An 11,990-nucleotide genomic window follows, 5' to 3' on the forward strand; every position below is an offset into this window, starting at 1 on the left:
AATAGAGGATTGTTTAGTTTCCATGTGTATATGGGCTTTTTGTTGTCTTTGTTGTTATTAAAGACCAGCCTTAGACCATGGTGATCTGAAAGAATGCGTGGGAGTATTTCGATCTTCTTGTATCGATTGAGGCTTGTTCAGTGTCCAATTATTTGGTCAATTTTCGAGAAGATGCTGTGAGGTGCTGAGAAGGTGTATTCTTTTGTTTTAGGATGATATGTTCTACAGATATCTATTAATTCCAGTTGGTTCATAGTCTCTGCTAGTTTTACAGTGTCTTTGTTCAGTTTCTGTTTCCATGATCTGTCCATTAGTGAGAGTGGGGTATTAAAGTCCCCCACTATTATTGTGTGGGGTAAAATGTATTTTTTGAACTTTAGTAGGGTTTCTTTTATGAATATGGGTACTTTTGTATTTGGAGCATATATGTTTAGGATTGAGAGTTCTTCCTGACAGATTTCCCCTGTGATGAATAAAAAGTGTCCTTCCTTATATTTTTGATAACTTTTGGTTGAAAATCTACTTTATTCAATATTAGAGTGGCCACTCCAGCTTGCTTCTTGGGGCCATTTGCTTGGAAGTTTTTTCCCCAATCTTTTATTTTGAGATAGTGTCTGTCTTTGTCTCTGAGATGAGATTCCTGTATGCAGCAAAATGCTGGGTTTTGATAGTCTATATCTTTTTATTGGGAGTTGAGTCCATTTATGTTAATAGATATCAAGAAATAGTAGTTGCTGTTTCCTGCTATTTTTGCTTTGGTAGGTTCAATTGTGCCTGTGTGTCTTTCTTCTTTTGGTTTTCTTGCTTAGAAGTTTTCTTGTTTTTACTGAGGTGGTTCCCCTCATTGTATTGGGTTTTCTACCTATAATTCGTTGTAGTGCTGGGTTTGTGGTCATATATTGTGTGACTTTAGTTTTGTCTTGGAATATCTTTGTCTTGCCATCTATGGTGATTGATAGTTTTGCTAGGTATAGCAGCTTGGGCTGGTACTTGTGCTCTCTTAGGGTCTGCATGATGTCTGTCCGGGTTCTTCTAGCTTTCATAGTCTCTGTTGTGAAATTGGGTGTGATTCTGATTGGTCTGCCTTTATATGTTACATGACCTTTTCCCTTACTGTTTTTAGTATTCTTTCTTTGTTTTGGGTACTTGGTGTTTTGACTATTATGTGTCGGGAGTAATTTCTTTTTGGTCCAACCTATTTGGAATTTTGTAGGCTTCTTTTATCTCATTTTTAAGGGTAGTGAAGTTTTCTTCCAGAATTTTGTTGAAGATATTTACTGTACCTCTTAGTTGATATTGTTGTGCACCCCGGAAGCTGGCGGCTGGAAATAGAGGGCCCAGTGCTGCCAGGTTCCTGGATCTCTGGATTAAGCCAGGCAGCACACACTTTCCTTGTGCTCTGCTGAGATCTCTCTGGCCCCTGGCTAGTTGGAATCCTTCCTCACCCGGTTCTCACCAGTACTGTGTGTCTCGACCTATTACTTTTTAATGTGGACAGTAGACAAATAAAACTGTTAATGATGGACTAGACAGTGCCAATCTAGAAGTAAAAAAAAATATGTAGATTACACCTAGGGAGAATGGGAGTGCTAAGTGGGAAGGAGAATGACGAAATCCTGGTCTTAAACTTGAACTCCACCTGTTTTAGTATTTGCTTGCCTGGTTTCATATATATTCACTTCAAGATAAGGATGCATGTAACCCAGGAAGCTCAAGTCTCTCTGTAGCTGAGTTTAGTCTTATCTAGCTGAATCGCTCTTATCTCTTGTTCTGCAGCAATGAATTTCATGTTTGTCTTTTGTACTGTGTTTATTATTCTTTATTAATATTACAGTATAGATTAGCAGAATCTTTACATGTCATTTATTTATTTATGCATATAACTGTCCTATATTATCGCCCTTCTGTTTTGCTTGGATTTTTGGTTTGGATATGACTGTTTATTTTGTTCTATTTTTGAGACAAGGTCTTCTATGTAGACCAGACTGACATATTAGTAATCTCTTTGCCAAAATTTGAAATTTCAATCATGTTCAACTGAACCCAACTACCCAACTAAATGTTCATACCTAAAGAACCAATCCCAGTAAGGATCATGGCTTTTTTAATGGTATAATGAAAGTTTTTTTTTTTTTTTTTTTTTTTTTTCATTTTGATCAAGATTTCACAGTTTTTAAACTGATGACATTAGAAGAAACTGGTTGATTACAGGGACATGTGATGTGGCTTAAGAGTCAAATGTTTTCAGAAGAAAAGTTTAACACTAATAAAGGGAAAAATTTCTAACAAGATCTATATCTTCCAAGGCTACTGTCAAGCAATTAGCTTCTGGCTGGCTGCCCTGCCCAGAGTGTCCTTGTGATAACTTGACTGAAAAGAAGCAGCAAGAACATTGTAATATCTCAGATTCCATAGTCTTTCCAGAAAATTCCATGAATCGCTGCATGTGTGACAAAAATTTTTATCCTGAAGATAACGGTTGATGTCACTGTTGAAAGGAACAGTGAAAACTGCAGTGACATTCACTTCATCCTGGAGCAGACAGGCCTTAAAGCCCCTCACCATGAGCACTAGAGAATTCCTTCTTGCTACCACAGTTCCATCAGCACCTAGTCCAGAGAGTTTGCCTAGGATCTATAGTGAACTTCACTTAAAGGAATTGTTCCAACCCAGCAGGAGGTGCTTATGTACAACCACCATATGGAAACAGTCGTTCAAGTGCTCCCTAGTTACATTTACCTTTTAGTTGATGACTTTCAGGTGAAAGCTCAGTGCACATCTGAGCAGTAATGATATGGGTATGTAATCGAGGCAGAAAGTAGACACAGGGCTGCTCATAGCAATGTGGTTTGTAACAGAACATATTTGACAGCAATCTAAATATCTACCAGTGGGAAGGTAGGCAAGTAAATGTGATGTATCCATGATATAAGACGAGCCTAATTAATCATTTTAATATAGCATGTTAGAAGCCACAGGGCTACTGGAAAGGCCAAAGCACAGATTGATGTATACAGTAGGCTTCTGTGTGTGCATACAATGCCAGAGAATAGCAATATGTGAGAATTTATTAATGTTTGGGCTCACAGTGAGTAGAATGGAATGTGAAGACTTTAAAAAGTGAGTAATAATTTCATGCATCTTCTATATGGCTTGTCTGCTACTTATATAGTTTTCTAAATATAAATGCATTGAAAGGAATTTATGATAAACATTAAAAAAGTAACCTAAGTTCTTTGAAATGTACATACACAAGTGTCAAAGTTTCTTTTTGTTGTTGTTAAGTTTACTGGGGGTGGTTCAGTCACCCATTCCTTAGCTAATGAACAGATGAAAACCTCAGATCCCAGATCAATGGGCTATTTTCATAAACAACAATGCCCATTTTTCTGAATGTCAATTTCCATTAGCCTATCACTTCATGAACACAAAAATGATGCATAATGCTCCCTAGGGTTCTGTATGTGAAGAAACAGGACCCCACTATGTGGGAGCTGACAGCCATGCCACAGACTGGGCCTCTGATTAACTGAGGTAAAAGCCCTGCAATTCTCTGTACTTCTGTATCTTGAAGTATACAGCCCAGACTGGGCTGGAACTCATGGTCATCCTCCTCCTTCAGCCTACCGAGTGCTAGAACTAGAGCTGTGATCCAGAATACCTTACTTGTTTGTTGAGGGGCAGAGGTTGCTCATGAACTTGCTTATGTAGCTCATCTGGCTTCAACATCTCAATGCTCCTGTTTCCACCTCCCTGCTGACCTCCAGGACAGACAGGCATGGGGGGAGTGGCAGTGTAACTGGAGAGCTTAGGCTGTGCCTACACAGAGCTGGCCTTTGACTTTCCTTTCCATGTACTCATGCTTTCAGGTCTTTCCATTAACTGTATCTTGCTGATGATACTACTAAGCTTCATTATGGATGTGGACCTTTTTAGTTGGAGAAGAATTATTTCCCAGAAGGCAACAAAGAGATAACAGGATGGTCACAGTGATGCCTATTTGTAGTCACATATGATTGGAAGCAACCTAAAGGACCAACAATGGGGACCAGGTAGGTATACTTGATATATCCATGATAAGAGCAGTGAGCATAATTGAAGAAATTCATGTAGACTGCTGGTATTCACAATGATATAAAGAAACTCAAAGCCAACAATCATGTGTGCAAGCATTGGCAGGGAACACCAGTTTGTGAATATCTTTTGATGTTTGTGCTCTACAAGGGTGAGCTGGAGGATAGGAAAAGTTGAGAAAAGAGCCATGTATGCATATGACTTTCATGTAGTATGAATGTGTTATTATACAGATGTGTTATTGCAAAGGAGTTTATTTTAAATTTCAATATAAGGCATGGGGCTTTTCAAACATGCAAGCTACTTGTTTTTGTTTTTTCTCCATAGAGTTTTATTGGGGAGGGGGAAGAGATAAGGATAGTGAGAACAAGATGAAAAAGAGAGATGTGATTAGATGAATTTTTTTTTCTGATGAAAATACCACTAGCCTAGATAGGTTGGCCCTTTTTTCTGGTCAACAGTGTCTGTTTGTCTGAGTGTTTATTCCATTAGCCCAGGTTTGTACCTTCAAAGAATTGTTCATTATTCTCTCCAATAGATGTGAAAAAAAGTCAAGAGCTACAACAAAACACATGAGAAACTTACAAGTTCTTATGTTTCACCTCATTCCAATGGGGGCACACATTTTAGAAAATGAGCGCAGATTTGCAGTGGTGTCTGTAAATTCAATGTAGTTCTGACACAGACTCCATAGTAGATGAATTGCAGGTGTAAGTCCTCATCTCTGACCTGTTCATTTGTCTTTTGAGAAATGATTTTATCATTCAGGTGTTCAGAAAGACTGTGCAAGATGAACAACAAAACAACTTTAGAACTTGTGGAATGTTCCCCACCCATTATCACAAATAGTAAAGTGTGGGTGTGCCTCAGAGAGGCAGGGCCTAGAGGACCACAGGTGCTGTGGACTTCATGCTTCCATGGACCATCACTGTGCTTCTTGCCTTTGCCAACACAACCCTCCTAATCTACCAGTTGTGTGAAATCCATGTGGGCTCCAGCCACTCACTTGGCAGTATCACCAGCACTCACAATAATAGTGATTGATCATTTTCAATTGTTGGTGTTGAAGCAGAACAGTGACTCAACAGCCACCCTTAGAAAGAATTTAGAGATGTAGATTGTTAGGCAATGATCACCATCCTTAGAAAGAACTTAGAGATGTAGATTGTTAGCAATGAACACTACCCTTAGAAAGAATTTGGAGATGCAGATTATATGTGTAGTTTGGTTAAAATGTTTTTGCTAGTGGCTTTGACTTTGAATATCTTAGGGAACAATTTGCACCTTTAAAAGGCACATTCTTAACAGTTGAGGTAGGGATGTTTTGAAGCCAAGGAACAAGAACGATGGCAGCCGGGCCAGTAGCTGACATTTGATTCTTACTAAAGCTGGGATGCTGATCAAGTTGATTAATTTTTAAGCCTACTTTTGCCCTTGGCTTTCTGATATAATTTAATAAAAATTGTTAATGAATAGATGTGCACCCTGAGGACATAAAATAGAAATAGCTGTTTTTATATAAGTTTAGATTTGTGATTCTTTTAAGTTATTTTTATAAAGTAAGTTTACTTTATATTAAAATTATTTATCCTTTCTTAGTAACTACAAATTACATCCTTCCAGTAAGAGAAAGTGGATCATAAAACTAATATGCTTGCTTACATTTTGCTAATCTATAACAAGTTCCTTAGTTACAAATGTATGTGGGTTCTTTGGAATAAATTTTTTACCTATATTACATAATGTTTGTTTATATGATAATATTTGAGAACACAGTTTTTTGCGTTATACTCATTGTAATTGATCACTTAATGAAAAAACGAATGTAATCACATTGGGATTTTTGCTGGGATGTATAAGCTTTAAAAGAAAAAAATAAAGTTATTGATTCTTTGCTCCAAGCACCCAATCACCCAGTGTGTGAATGTGCTTGTACATATACACGTATGTATACATGTATGTATGTGTGAGGTTTTCTTAAGCTTGATTGTTGGAGTCTTGCTGCATGCACTGTGTGTGTGTGTGTGTGTGTGTGTGTTTGTGTGTGTGTGTGTGTTTGCATGTGCCTGTCTCAAAGACTTTCTCACTGGCCTCAAGGAGTACTTTAATGTCCCATTAGAATAAAGCTTTGTTTCTTCAGAAAACAGGCTGCTGAATGATCAGTTGTCCACTCTACACCCCACTTCAGTTTACCATGTGATGTTAACACTGGGTTTTTGAGACTAGCCTGGAACTTCTATATTGTTCGGTCTGGACTCTAATTTGGGAACTTCCTGTTTTCCTCTGCCAAGCTCCAGAATGAGAGGCCTGTGTAATCTTACTAGGTATTTCGGCAGTCATATTTGCTGCCTCTCAAGTCAGATAATCATTGGGACAGTCAGTCCTCCTCCAACAGGACAGCCATAGTTTTCCTTTAAATCTGTGATACATTACTTGAAGAAATAAATCCACCCACACCTTCCTCACCATCTTGGCTTCCCTCCCTCTTTTAGTATAATTGCAGTCAGTAAAAATGCCTATATGCCCTGCCAGTACACTTTATCCACCTCTGTTATCCCAGTTCTCGGGAACCCCAGAAGATGGCCAGAAATTGTGACACCGATGTAATATACAAAGAGAGTTTTTATTTTGTGAGTCCGAACCTGGTTTGCTGTCCTTCCCACTGGGCAGATTAGGAGAGCGATCCCTAAGTCTAGAGGTTTCAGGCATATATAGCAGGATGCATAAACTGGGGCTCTGGACCCCTGACCTTATATGATTGGGTAAGGAAAGGCGAGTGCTGTCTTTCAAATCCTATAGCTTTTGTTCAGACAGGGAGGCAGAATTGCTCCGCTGGAAATAGTCTTTTTTGACCTTGGAAGAATTAACTTATTCCACTATAAGAGACCAATGTGTTTTTATAACTTGGACAAGGCTGCCTGAGAATGCTAATTGCTTCTTTCCCATAGCTCAAGAGTGGGCTTTATCACTTTAAGGATACTGGCTTCTCCCTCCCTCAAAGGTCAGAGCCATCTGTGCCAGGAAAGTGCTGTAAAAAGGATCACAAAATTCAGGATCAGACGGGGCTCTGATTTTGTCTGCCCTCTTCAAAGGCCAGAGGCATGGCTCTGGCTCCATGCAGGGGCAGGAAGGGAATCCTAACTTCTTTGACTTCTCTCAGGGGCAGGAGAGTACAGGATTTGACACTCACAGATGGGGGAAGGGTTCACTCTGTCTCTTCACCTACTAGGCATTTTTGCCTGTATGCTCAGGCAAAGGACCCTGTCTTTGGTCACAGTGTGTTAATGTGGTGTCAGCACCATGAAATAAATGTACTGGATTAGAAATTCAGCAGAAATCAGATAAGGGAAATTTCTACAAAGGAAATAGGTCCTTGGTCATAGAGATGTGACTCAATCTGACCATGGAATCTGCTGCTGCAAGATACAATTTTTTGTCCCTATGAGTGATAAAAACTCAGAGCTGGAATTAGTCATCATCAAAGCAGGTGAGTAGACCTTTCCATGTTCTCCTTGTCTGTCAGCATCTCCTGTGAATTACCATATCATGGAAACACCTAACATGTGAAGGCCAGTGGTATAGCTTCCACAGGTTTTCAAACCCCAGGATACTGTCTACAGAAGGGGAAGAAAGGCCTAGACCAGAGCTTCAAGTCCCTGACTGATCATTAGCATCACATGGAGAGTGTCATGTGAATAAGTGCTCAGACACCACCCTCAAACAGGACCTTTGTCATCTCTACAGTCACAGTCTAAATTTTCTACTTTTACACCAATCTTCCCTAGGAACAGGCAGGACTGTGAACCTCTGGGTTGTGCAAGTTTGTTTTGGGGGTCTATATGTGCATGTTCTTTCAAGAATTATAGTATATGTGCTAGGGATGTAGCTCAAGGTAGACTGTTGATATTACATGCCAGCGGCTTCAATTAACAGTGTGTATCACATTGCCTTGACAACCAAGCCTTTTAGATTATACTGGGATAAGGGAAAAGCACCATGTGTTATCATTCAGCCTGGTGTCCTGGGTCAATGCAGCTCTGCTCTGTTTTCTGGGTCTTATCAAAAAAGATAAGGAAAGACACTTTTTCCTCATTGCAAGGAAAATTTATCCGGATGAATTCTCAATTCCTTACATATATGCTCCAAATATAAGAGCACCCATATTCATAAATAAAACCCTAATAAAGCTCAAAACATACATTGCACCACACATAAAAATAGTGGGAGACTTCAATACCCCTCTCTCATTAATGGACAGATCATGGAAGCAGAAAATGAAGAGAGACACATTGAAACAAGCAGAGGTTATGAACCAATTTGTATTAATAGACATCTATAAAGAACATTTCATCCTTCATCTCAGCACCTCACAGCACTTTTCCCAAAATTAACCATATAGTCAGTCACAAAATAAGCCTCAATAGATATAAGAAGATTGAAATATTCCCACACATCCTACCAGATCACCATGGACTAAGGCTGATCTTTAATAACATCAAAGACAACAAAAAGCCCACATACTCAGGGAAGCTGAACAATGCTCTACTCAATGATAGCATGGTCAAAGAAGAAATAAAGAAAGAAATTAAGGATTTTCTAGAATTTAGTGAAAATGAAGGCACAACATATCCAACACTATGGGATGCAATGAAAGCAGTACTAAGTGGAAATCTCATGGCTCTGAGTGCCTTCAAAAAGAAACTGGAGAGAGCATACTCTAGCAACTTGACAGCACAGTTGAAAGCTCTAGAATAAAAACAAGCAGATACACCAAAGAGAAGTAGACAGAAAGAAATAATAAACTTCAGAACAGAAATTAAGCAAGTAGAAACAAAAAGAACCATTGATAGAATCAAGAAAACTAATAGCTGGTTCTATGAAAAAATTAACAAGATTGATAAACCCTTATCCAGACTAACCAGAGGGCAAAGAGAAAGTATGCAAATTAACAAAACCAGAAATGAAAGTGGAGACATAACAGCTGAAACTGAGGAAATTCAAGAAATCATCAGATCCTACTACAAAAGCCCATATTCAAAAAACTGGAAAATCTGGAGGAAATGGATAAATTCCTAGACAGATACCAGATACCAAAGGTAAAATAGGACCAGATAAACCATCTAAACAATACCATAATACCTAAAGAAATAGAAGCAGTCATCAATAGCTTCCTAACCAAAAAATGCCTAGGATCAAATGGGTTCAGTGCAGAATTCTATCAGACATTTATTGACGACCTAATATCAATACTCTCCAAATTATTCCACAAAATAAAGTCAGAGGGAACAATCCCAAACTCATTTTTCGAGGTCACAATAACTCTCCTTCCTAAACTGTACAAAGACCCTATAAGGAAAAAGAACTTCAGACCAATCTCTCTTATGGACATTGATGCAAAAATACTCAACAAAATTCTTTCAAACTGAATTCAAGAACACATCCAAATGATCATTTACCATGATCAAGTAGTCTTCATCCCTGGGATGCAGGAATGGTATAATATATGGAAATCTATCAACATAATCCACCGTAAAGCAAACTCAAAGAAAAACCACATGGTCATCTGACTAGATGCTGAGAAAACATTTGACAAAATTCAACACGCCTTCATGTTAAAAGTTTTGGAAAGTACAGCAATCCAGGGCCTATACCTAAACATAAAAAAGCAATATACAGCAAACCAATAGCCAACATCAAACTTAACAGTGAGAAACTTGAAGCAATCCCATTAAAATCGGGGATTAGACAAGGCTGCCCACTCTCTCCCTACCTATTCAATATAGTACTGGTGGTATTGGCCAGAACAATTAGACAGCAAAAGGAAATCAAAAAGATACAAAGGAAAAAGTAAAAGTATAACTATTTTCAGATGAAATGATCTTTACTTAAGTGACCCCAAAAATTCTACCAGAGAACATTTTCAGCTGATAAACAACTTCAACAAAGTGGCTGAATATAAAATTAACTTTAACACATCAATAGCCTTCATCTACTCAAAGAAAGAACGTGCTGACACCATTCCCAATAGTCACAAACAATATGAAATACCTTGGTGTGACTCTACTAAGCAAGTGAAGGACCTGTATGACAAGAAGTTCAAATCTCTGAAGAAGGAAATTGAAGAAGATCTCAGAAGATGGAAAGATCTCCCATGCTCATGGATTGGAAGGACCAACATTGTAAAAATGGCCATCTTACCAAAAGTGATCTACAGATTTAGTGCAATCCCCAGAAAAATTCCAATTCAATTCTTCATAGAGTTGGAAAGAGCAATTTTCAACTTTATCTCGAAAAACAAAAAATTTAGAATATTGCAATCTATTCTCAACAACAAGAAAACAAATGCAGGAATCACCATCCCTTACCTCAAGCTATATTACAAGGCAATTGTGTTAAAAATGGCATGGTACTGGTACCGATAGGCAGGTTGACCAGTGGAACAGAATAAAAGATCCAGAAATGAACTCTCACACATATGGTCACTTCATTTTTGACAAAGGAGCTAAAAACATTCAGTGGAAAAATAACAGTCTCTTCAACAAATGGTGTTGGCTCAACAGGCAGTCAGTATGCAGAAGAATGAAAATAGACCCTTTCCTTGTACAAAGCTCAAGTGTAAGTGGATCAAAGATCTCTACATTAAACCAGCTACTTTGAAACTATTAGAATAGAAAGTGGTGAAAATCTTAGAACACATAGGCACAGGGGAAATTTTCCTGGGTAGAACACCAATGGCTTGTGCTCCAAGACCAACAATCAAGAAATGGGACTTATTGAGATTGCAAAGTTTCTGTAAGGCTAAGGACACTGTCAAGAAAACAAAATGGCAGCCAACAGATTGGGAAAGATCTTTTCCAAGCCCTTATCTGATATAGGTATAATATCCAATATATACAAAGAACTCAGGAAGTTAGACTTTGGAGAGTCAAACAATCCCAATAAAAAATGGGGCACAGATCTAAACAAAGAATTCTCAATTGAGAAATATCAAATGGCTGAGAAGCATCTAAGGAAGTGCTTGACATTCCTAGTCATCAGGGAAATGCAAATCAAAACAGCCATGAGATTCCACCTCACACCAGTAAGAATGGGTAAGATCAAAAACGCAGATTACAGCAGATGCTGGTTAGAATGTAGAGAAAGAAGAACACTTCTCCATTGTTGGTGGGGTTGTAAGGTGATACAACCACTCTGGAAATCAGTCTGGCAGTTCCTCAGAAAATTGGACATAGTCCAACCTGAAGACCCAGTTATTCCACTTCTGGGCATATACCCCAAAAATGGAGCATACAATAAGGGTATATGCTCCACCTTGGTCATAGCAGCCTTATGTATAATTGCTGGAAGCTGGAAAGGACCCAGATGTCATTCAGTAGATGAATTTATACAAAAATTGTAGTATATTTACACAATGGAGTACTACTCAGCTATTGGAAACAATGACTTTACAAAATTTTTAGGAAAATGGATGCATTTAGAGAATATCTTCCTGAGTGAAGTAACCCAGTCACAAAAGAACAGACATAATATGCAGTCACTGATAATTGGATACTAGCCCCAGAAAGCTCTGAATACCCAAGAAACAAGTCACAGATCATATGAAGCTCAAAAAAAGAAAGGCCAAAAAGAAGTACCCTCAGTCCTTTGTGGAAACAACAACAACAACAAGTGTATAGCAACCACGCAGAGTGGGGTACATTTAGATCTCAAATCATTAATAACTCAAGAGCTAAAAAGATAGCATTGTGACAGTTTTTGGTATTTAAAATTCATTATATTTAATTTATACACATGAAGAAAACTTTGACTATATTCATGTTATGTTTTGTTTTACATGTACTTTGTGCTTATGGTAACCAGTAAGATGTCAATGCCTACTATCAAACCTTTAAAAAAATCAAGTACTGATAAAAATA

Source organism: Micromys minutus (assembly GCF_963924665.1).
Source record: "Micromys minutus genome assembly, chromosome: 10".
NCBI lineage: Eukaryota > Metazoa > Chordata > Mammalia > Rodentia > Muridae > Micromys > Micromys minutus.